Raw genomic sequence first — 7,101 nt, forward strand, 5'->3', positions numbered from 1 at the left:
TGGGATGGACATCCAACAAAGGAAGGACATGGACCTGTTGGAGCAAGTCCAGTGGAGGGCTGCAAATATGATCTGAGGGCTTGTGTGGATTTTTGTTTTGTTTTTTTTTTCTTCAAAAACAGGCCAGTCTTCAGGAAGCTGAGTTTCTTCTCATCAAATGAACAGTGATGCATAGGGGAATACAGAGCTGCTGAAACAGACACTAGTCTTTCTGTTTCAATTAATACAGGCCTGATGTTTTGGTCATAACTGAGTCACTAATTAACATCAATGATAGCCGCCTGCCTTCTCGTCTGTTTGTTTGCTGCAAATGAGAAGCAAATGAGAAGCAGTTTCTGTCCTGAAAACACTCTTTTTTTTTTTTGTCACTGCTCTTTCAGTTATGTTCTGATGAGTCATGATGACTTACACTGGGCCTCTGTAAGTGCTTTCTCACTCTAGTTTCTGTTCCTTAACTATCCTCTGCTTAAAATCCTCACCAAATGCCATTAGAGCATTATTCTGCCTCATTCTTAGCTCATTAGGTAGTGTGCATCCTCTGGGACGAGGAAAGGCTGGAACAGCTAATTACCCAGAAAGTACACGGATGGGAGAGCTCGGAACGCCTAGTTTGCTCCCAAAATTACGGGTTGCAAGTCACCAGGTGGAAAAGGAGGAAGTGAACAAGAACTAGCGAGCAGCATCACTCTGATGTTGTCCCCCAGAGCCCCTCAGGCACGCTGCACAGAGGTGATGGTGTGACAGAGATGTAAGGAGTCACCCCTCCTTCCATTCCCCTTCTCGTACTCCCTTGGGAAAAAATTAACCACACTACAGCCTTCAGCTGTAAGCCTGAGCATCACTGCCTTTTTAATCAGTGGAAAAGGTCGAAGACACAACAAGAATGGGTAGATCTGGTATAAACCTATCTGCTGTAATCGGTGGAGGAATCATAACAACAGGAAGAAAAGTCTCCAGTTTTGCTCAAAATGACATTTGTGTTGTAATTTTTGTGGAAGTGTAGCAAGTTGATAGCAGCCCTGAGCAATTAGGAGACATTTCTGTGAGAAAAAATACAGCTGAAAGTTGGCCTGAATGGTTATAACACAGACTGGAAATATGGGAAGTGGGTTCTCTGCCTCTTTTCAGAGGTAAAACTACTCACTGCCAAACTCTCATAGAATTGAGGCCAGAACTTTACACAAAATCCCTCTTTCTCCCTGACCTGCAAAGCACAAAGTGATTTGTAACATCTATTTTCACAAGGCAGGGTGGGAACAACAATTTACTATCAGACATATTGGCTGGCTTAATTGTGGGAAGATTCTGTGGACTGTTTCTGCTGTGTTTAGACAACACACTGGATACTTGTATTTGTATATTCGTGTATGACTGAAACATATTTGTGTATCAACAGAGCTTGGGGATTTCAGGGTATATCCTTCTGTTTATTTTGGCCTCCATGGAGATGGAATGATAAAGCTGTGTTTTGGTATATATGCATTTGTTGATTTTAGCTCCAAGCTGAACCTGTGATGGGAAGGACACATGAATATAATGCTGACCTCATGTGCACAATATGACTTCAGTGTCCTAAAATGATCAGGCTTCTTTCCAAAGAGGGGTAGATTTCCTGTGGAGAACTGATATTTTGACCGTACCTTTAGGACACAGAGGTGCTGTGAAAGACAGAAATGCCCCCAGTTCCACTTTGCTTGCATTCTGGTGCTGAGAATTCAACTGTTTGTGCACTCAAGTTCTGTCCACAAATGCAAGACATGCTTCCTAAAAGTACTGAATTTTCCCTATGTCACAGGGCAGCAGGGTATTTTTGAGTGTTAGGGTTTTGGAATAAATACAAAAACTCAGTAAAAATACACACGCAACATGTTTCAGTAGTTCCTTCACTTAAAATACAAAAAGTCATTGCTTTCCACCCAGCCCATATCACCAGTGCTTCCTGAAATGATCCACTTCCCTTTTTTTAGTATTTAGAGTCCATTAATCAACCAACCTTCCTTCTTTCCTTCCTTCCTTCCTTGAGTTCTTCACTTATGAGTTTCTTCACATAGTTAAACCGGATGTTTTACATGATGAACAGTTCAGCATTTTATTTTATTGTGAAAGTTTGAGTAGTTCAAAACCTCATTCTTTCCCACTTTGACTAATGTGTGCAGTTTCTGATTCTGCATAGTAAATTTATTGTGCTTGTTATAATAAAAATATATTAATATAATGATAATATTATTATCAAGTTCAACTTGATAATAGAAAAATTAGAAATAGAAAAGTAGAAAAATATTTTTTTCACTGCTCTCTATGTGAAGATAAACGCATGAAACTAGTATAAAAATGAGCTTGCAGGTGGGAAATAGAACAATTATTCTAACCCCTTTTTTATTTTGTGAGGAAGTAGAACAACCTTCACAACCCTGACGCTGTGAAGCGACAGTGCAGACAAACTACTTCAGCCCAGGAGAAGAAGCTCACAGGGACAGGATTTTTCCTCAAAATTCAGAGAATGTCGTAAAATTGTTTGTGTTCTCCAGGTCTGTCCGTGAGGGCCAGACATTTTCCCAGTGCCTCAAGTCTGGCTTTAGCACAGCACGGTGTTTCCCACTTGCTTTGGAAGTTTTCACCTCCCTTTGTGAAGCACCCAGACACCACTACTTCCCCCCTTCCCCAGTTCACAGAGTAAGCAAGAGAAGGGGGGACAAGAGAAGGACAGGGGTGTTTGTGCTCTTAGTACCAAAGAACCAAATTGATTAAAAAATGTTTTTAGTTTCTCGTTTTCCTAGGTGTATACGTACTGAGCAGTGGAGCGGTGTCATTTCTGTTCCCTATACGGGAATGCATTTTGCAAAGGTCAGGGAAACAACAATACTAACTTTTATGTACCTTGAGTTTATACAGGACCTCTTCCCCTTCTTTGAGTACCTACACACAAAATCTCTTGTTGATCTAACTGATTAAAAAAATTACCTTTTACCATTTTTATCCATGCTTTTTAGGAAGCCAGTCAGGCTCAGAAATCAATTAACTCCTTAGAAATATTGCTCTGTAGTGCCATCTGCTTTCTTCATCACTCTAACTAAACACAATTGCAGATTTTCACTATATATATATATGTGTGTGTTGACAAATATAAATATTTTTATTTATTAGGTAAAAATTTTAAAATTAAACATCTCAATTAATGCAAACACACGGGGCCTATCTATGCATTCCCAGCCATGCACTGTGTCCTTAACATCTGCTAGGCTCCATTTAAGTTATTATTGTCCATATGGTGTGGCCATGAAAGAATGACAGATCAGTGATGTAACTGCCTGCAATAGCTGCTGATGCTTGCAAACTGTTCACTCAATGAAAGCAAGAGATAAGTGATTATTCAGAATCATGTCACCAAGAACAAATATCTTCATCGAGCACTAGGTTAATTTTCTAGTGCATTAATTATGTACCTTTGCCTGTGTTGCTCTGCTGCAACTCAGTGCAAGCTGTGCAGTAGGTAAGAAGAACTTAGCAAGGGAAGAAGCTAATTCTAAACAAGTGTAAAATCTGCTTTTTGACATGGGCAGATGCTACATACTCCTGATGCCAAACTGCTGAGTGAAGTTGTGCTAGGACTTCAGCTCTTGACTATACGAGAGCAGAGATGTTATACTAATTTCTTTTATCTTAGAACCTGTAGAAGTCACGTCAGCAGGGACGCCATCTTTCCACTTGCCCCTTGGTCTTGAAAGTATTTACAGAACTTCCTTGGCTAATAATTTACTATTTAAATGAAGTATATTCCTTTAAGCATATTCCTTTCTAGGTTCCATGATGTGTTTCTCTCTCTTTCTGTCCGATACAGCCAGGAATTTTTTGAAGCAAAAATCATGACCCTCAACATCAGCCTGTCAAAACCTTTTACTTATTTTTGGAAAGGGACACGGCAGTTTTAGCAAAACAAGTCCCTCAAGAGAAATTTCCAGTCAAAACCAAAGAGAACAAGAATTCTCCATTCCTTGGAACTGTTGGACTGCTGGAAGAAAGTACTTCCCCAGAGTCTGTTGCTTCAGCTAGACAGAGTGGTCCTCTGTACTAGAAGACCAATGTCTTCTCCATCCCTGTACCTACCCATGAAAGGAGTGGATATTTTGAGCTTGATTATTTTTGCTTTCCAGAAGGTTTTAAATCCATCCCAATGAAGAATCACAATATCGGGGGGGGTGGGGGGGTGGAAAGAGAGAAGAAAACAGAACCCTTCATTTTTTTTTTTTTCAAAATAGGTAAACAACTGAAGTTCCATTTCTGCCTTGGAGTACAGAAACAAGAAAATTATGTGAACATTTCTCAAGTATAGGCTCTTGATATCACATCCAGTTAATCTCTTTTCCAGGTAAATCATCCCAAACATCTCAGTCTTTTATTGTCACTTTGAAACTTTTTTTCATGTTGCACTTCTAATGGACTGAACAAAACTACTCGAAGTGAAATTGTGGTGCACTGATTAAATATAATGAATCTGTGATCCACTTTCTTTTTTTCTTTTTTTTTTTTTTTCATTTTACCATCTATTTAACAATTTCTCTGCTTCACTGTCCACACAAAGAGAAGAATTTTTTTGTCCCCTGAATCATTACAGTTAGCTTAGGACTCAGTCCTCTGAGCAAAACACTTCCTCCAACGCACATGAATTTACATTCAGCAGTGCTAAATGTCAGATGTCATTATGCTGTCTGCATAACTAGCTTTGGTTCAACCTTCTGAGGTTCTGGCTGATTATCTGTAGTTCTGTTTAAACAAAATAACTCCTCTATTGGTAAATTCCGACACTTCACACTGTTCTTCCTATTTATATATATTTTATATATCTATGCATCCCACCAATACAATAACCTTAGTACTACTTGGATGCTGTTTTCCCACCCTGCCTCTAGTGTATGTGTTCCTCTCATTGCCTCTTTCAAGGGGTATTCTGAAAACAAGCTTTTGGACAATCTGCTGTCCTAAGCTGGCTAACAAAAAAATCACTTTGATCAGTGTCATACTGGTAGAGTAAATTGTGTTTAATGTGTTTATGCTACTTTCATAATTTCTTCTGAAGAGTATTTCGAATGGCCTTCTCTAGGGCCATTTACAAACCCATCTCAAGAAGCAGAGTTCACCAAGCAAAGTCTCTGCATGTGCAGTCCTGCCCACCATCTCCGTGCCAGGCTGGAAGGAAGGGTTCAGTTGCACCTGTGCATGAGAAGGTGCATGGATACATGGATACAAGGAGACCCCTGAGCCCTGGAAACAGGTCTGAGCTTGGAGCTGCAAAGAGAGGTCTGCCAGATGGCAGGAAGAGGAAAGGAGCCCTGGAAGGGTGGTAGGTTTGCAGCCTGGCTTCTGTCTGCCCTCCACACCACTGTGCCCCACAGGTCCCCATTGCTGCTGCAACAGGATTTGTCTTTCCAGAGCACCAGAGGGTCTGTGTGTACAGCAGCAGCAGCACAGTGAGGGGGTTTTGGCCATCTGGTCAAGCTGATGCAGCAGCTGATTGTGTTGGTGATGCCAAGACACAAGTCATTTTCAACATCCTCTATTTAATCCTATTTATGGTCCTTAGTCTCCTGCAAAAATTCCTCCAAGTGTTTTGTGGTAAGAGAGTAACCAAGCAGCACACAGCCCAGGCTGACACAGAGTATGTAGCTGTGAGGAATGAAATGGCTCTCTGGAGATGGCTCACCCAGGCTGCCGAAATTGTCTTTGGCCCACGGCATCTTGACTGGCATTGCCAGCACCATCTTTCTTCTCTCCACCAGCTGCAGTCACCATCCCCAGCTCCAGCACCTCTGCCTGTGCTGTGCCACAAGCCCTGGGACCTTTGCCTGGCTGTCACCACATCACCAGGACAGCTGTTTTTCCCCAGGGTAAATTGTTCCTTCTCCAGTGATCTCCATGAGGGGTCACGAAAGGAATCATGCAAATTAACTTGGGTGTACTGAAGATGAGAAATTCAAACCAGCCTCCACATTTATATGGAGGAGTGCATATAAAATATACCAGTATGTCTAGTAACATGTTAATACGGAATATTTTTAAAATAAAGGGGGAGGAAAAAAGCCTAAAATCTACACCCCTGACCTCACTGGAGTACACTGGTTTATTCTTCTGGAGACAGTCAACACAACAGGATGTGCAGGAGGTTGGGATGAAATAATTCAAAAGGATTAGGCAATACAAGACGTCATGTTGAAAAGATTTAACTGATTTACAAATCCAAAGCCCAGAAACAGTTTCACTTCTGGTGCTATAAGCTAGCTGTCTATTGCAGAAAAAATAAATAGATCTGACCTACATGTAACAGTTAATTTAAAAGAAAATATGGGATCTTGAAATAATTGCTTGTTTTTCCCCTCTAAGAGTTTGACCCAACTGGAAGTAAGAGATTATGCTTCTATCTCTTGTTGGAGATTCCTTCTTGTTAATATTTTATTAAATAAACAGCAGAGCTAAAATAACACCTGCAGACAATTAAAGAACAGATCTGTCTAATAGCAATAGTTGTTTGATCTTCCAAATACTTTCTACAAATTATGATAACCAAAACTTAAAACGGAGGTATTATTTATTTTAAATAAAAGAAAACAGAGAGATGACCATTCCCAGATTAGTTTATTTTTGTTTTTCACAAACTCAGGGAGTTGGGTTTTTGCAAGGTCACATCATGAACATGTTTTGTCATGAATCAGGTATACAAGCATGCACAGAAAGCTCATATTTCACCCAGTGGTCACTTGTACAGTGGGCTGTGGTAATTTTGCAAGTACTTAGCAATGACCATAATTATTTCAGCATTCTGGTTATTCTTTGGGACAGTAGCCAGTAAAGAGTGTAAAGTGCTCAACAAAGGAGAATGGTTTTGCTGCTTTTGAGGAGCAGGAACTCAAGACTAATAGACACAGAAAGTTGAGTGGTGCCTTCAAAAGCAAACCAACTTGCAGGATGCTGAATACAGTGCTGCTGTTCCAAAACCTGTTACAATCTGTGTGGTTGTTTCTTTGGGTTGCTGGCGTGCAAAGATGATCAGAAATAGTCAACAGGCCCCAGGAATGCTGGCAATTTCAAATCCGGTTGCTTTAAGACCAA

The sequence above is a fragment of the Lepidothrix coronata genome, unplaced genomic scaffold, assembly GCF_001604755.1.
Source record: "Lepidothrix coronata isolate B3197 unplaced genomic scaffold, Lepidothrix_coronata-1.0 Scaffold89, whole genome shotgun sequence".
Lineage (NCBI taxonomy): Eukaryota > Metazoa > Chordata > Aves > Passeriformes > Pipridae > Lepidothrix > Lepidothrix coronata.